The sequence below is a fragment of the Leopardus geoffroyi genome, chromosome A2, assembly GCF_018350155.1.
Source record: "Leopardus geoffroyi isolate Oge1 chromosome A2, O.geoffroyi_Oge1_pat1.0, whole genome shotgun sequence".
NCBI lineage: Eukaryota > Metazoa > Chordata > Mammalia > Carnivora > Felidae > Leopardus > Leopardus geoffroyi.
The window spans coordinates 10,136,728-10,139,818 of NC_059331.1; the positions used below are offsets into that span (position 1 = coordinate 10,136,728).

At 56.9% G+C, this 3,091-nt stretch overlaps 1 long non-coding RNA gene across 1 annotated transcript; it reads left to right on the forward strand.

Moving 5' to 3' along the window:
* Positions 1 to 272: 272 nt before the first annotated feature.
* Positions 273 to 1,900, forward strand: LOC123605399. Its single transcript, XR_006715747.1, has 2 exons — positions 273 to 524; positions 905 to 1,900. It is a non-coding gene; the product is annotated as an uncharacterized LOC123605399 (long non-coding RNA).
* The last annotated feature ends 1,191 nt before the right edge of the window (positions 1,901 to 3,091 follow it).

Here is a 3,091-nt window from a genome sequence, read left to right on the forward strand (position 1 = left end):
GTTTTGAAGGTGGTGGGAGAGGCCACAAGCCAGGGACTGCAGGCCACCGCTTCAGGTGGCAGCCACTGGGGAAAGGGGGACCTCCCCCCTGCAACCGCAAGGAACTGAATTCTGCCCGCACCTGAAGGAGATAAGGGCTCCTTCCCCCGAGCCTCGCAGTCAGCTGATATCTTACCCCAGGGCCCGCGATGATACATACGTGTTGTTGAAGCAGCTAAGTCTGTGGGAACTCGCGATGGCAGCAACAGCAAAGCAAGCCAAGGTGGCCGTTAGTTCTGAGCGGAAGAGGAGCCCAAGCGGGCTCGGGTGCTCACCTGCGCCCCCTGGGGGCCGAGGGGGGAAGAGACCGCAAGGCGAGACCAGGAGCCTGGGACCAGGCCGGACGCGACAGCAGGTGCAGGAGGGCGACGCTGGGCTGGACCCGGCGGGGCCGCGGAGGTGGGCAGAAGTCCAAGGTTTGGATGTGAGTGGACAGAGAGCGAGAAAGGAGTCAAGTCAAGGATGACACGAGGCTTCTGACCGCGGTACCTGGAGCCCCCCGCCCTCTCCAGCCCCCTGCTCCACCAGCCCCCGCCTCGCTCCTGTGTCCCCCTCAGATGGTTCAGGTAGAGGCCACATGCTGCCCTCGCCTCTTAGGCCTTGGCTGTGCCCTGTGGCCTCTCACGCATGGCATTTGCCCTCTCCATTCTCAAGACAGGAAGTCAGATGAGGCTGGAGAGGGGCGGAGAGCTGTCAGGGCCCCGACCCCCAAAAGGACTGGGGATCTGCCTCCTCCCTCCCATCCGAGCCCAGACTAACCGGCTCCCATTTTGCCCCCCGGTCGGCGCATCGCTCCCTCTGTCTCCCTCTGGAATTTTCGTTCTCTTTACGGTAACCAAATTACCCCATCTCTGCTTCTCGCCAGGGACCGCCTGCCTCAGCGCAGCGTGGGCTAGAAGGGCCAGGGTCACGGGGCGAGCGATTAAACCATCAATCACCCGCCGATGCTGACAGCCACCCCTCACCTGGGACCCTCGGCCGTCTGCGAGCCCCCGGGCCAGCGGCAACTCAAAAACAGGCCTGGAGGCCTCCGAACCCTTCAAGGTGCGGCCTCGAGAGAAGCTCCCAGATCCTTGTTCGTCTGGATCCGCAGAAAGCCATCCTGGGTTCAAACTCACAGCTGCCTCTTGCTCACTTGGCCGGGCCACTTCATCGGTCCGTGCCTCAGTTTCCCCACCCGGAAAGTAGGGATCATACCATTTTCGATGCCGCTGGGGATTACATCAGTGAATGTGATAGCGTGGAGCGCGTAATAAGTACTTTCTAGGATGTACTACTGTGACCCTTGCCTTGCCTCTGGTATACCTCGGAGATCATCAAGTCTTGATAGAAATCCAAGACTTCTGACTTGGGGGGTTGGTGATGGGGATCATGCCTATGCCTTCGTCCAGCTGGTGCCTCATCCAAGTCACAACTGGGGGTGGGGGGGAAGGCTCTAGCAGAACCTTAACTCCTGCGCAACAACCCACATTTAGCGTCACTGGTTGCAAGTAACAAGCCTCCCTGCTTTGCACTGGCTGTTCCCTCTGCCTGGAATGCTCTTCCTCCACATACCACGTGACTCCTCTTTGCCTGCTTCGGAGTTTGTTCAGATGTCACCTCCTCAGTGAGGACACCCAGTTAAAAGCGCGCACAGTGCCCCCGCCTACCCCACCCACGCGGTTTTGTTGTTTCTAGAGCGGGCACGCACCCCCACCTAATGTACCGGAGGCTGTGTTTGCTGGGTCAGTCTGACCACCTCACTGGAGTGTCAGCCCTGGGGCAGGGGTGTACCCCCTTCAACGCCCAGCACAGCACCTGGCATGAAATAAACACTCGGTGAATTCTTGTTGAACGAATGAATGAATGCATTCCAAGGCTGCTCTGGAATTGGACTGCTGTGGGCAATCCCGGGCTTTCTGGGGGTAGATGGGGTGTGATAAGTCTTGTGCAGGGACCCTGCTATCGTCTTTATGTGGATCTTCCCCTTCCTTCCTTCCTCCCTCCCTTCCTTCCTTCCTTCTTTCCTTCCTTCCTTCCTTCCTTCCTTCCTTCCTTCCTTCCTTCCTCCTTCCCCCTCCTTCATTCTTTCTTTCTTTCCTGAGGTGAAATTCACCTAACACAAAATCAACCATTTTGAAGAATACACTTCAGGGACATTTAGCACCTTCACCACATTGTGCGGCCACCACGTCTACCTAGTTCCAGAACATCCCCGTCACCCCAAAAGGAAACCGGCACCCATTAAGTCACTCCCCAGCTTCCCCTTTCCTCCCAGCCCCTGGCCACCACCCGTCGGCTTTCTGTCTCTGTGGATTTACTTATTCTGGACATTTCACATAAATGGAATCGGGTCGTGTGTGCTCTGTCGTGTCTGGCTACTTTCACTGGGTATAACGTTTTCAAGTTTCCTCCACATTGTAGCGTGTGTCAAGATCGGTCCTCCTTTTACGGCTGAATCATATTCCAATGTATGGATGGACCACATTTGTTCATCCATTCCTCTGGTGATGGACATTTAGGGTGTTTGCACCTTTATTGTGGATCCTTAAAAGGCACCCTTTCTTCGGGGCAGAGGAAGAGCGCAATGAGGGGAAGAGATGATATCAGGCCTTGCTCTGGCTTCTTTCTAGCATTCTTGTGCAGTGAGCCACCTGCACAGCTGTTCATGGCAGCCCGAACAGTGTGATGCGTATCCTGACCAGCTCAAAGACCAAGGAACCAGGAGCTGCCCCTCCTCGCCTAGGCTTTCAGACTGCCAATCCCTAACCTCTCTGGCCCGCTCACCCCTGCGGAAAACCTGCCAGGGAATCGGGCCGTTTTGGTGGGTACTCCAAGTCCCCTCCTTCCTGTTGCCCCTAGCTGTGCCCACCCCCCTTGCCTCTCCAGACTCTGGGACCCTCTGGCTGTCTCTTCTTCATGCTTTCCACCCAGCCTGGAGTCCCACACCCACCTACGTCTCCCAACCCTCTCTCTGTGTCTCCGGCACAGTGGCTATTTTTATTTCCCCTTCTTATTAAATTTCCAACTTCTGCAAACACCATGGCCCCTGCCTCGCTGCACCGCACCCCCC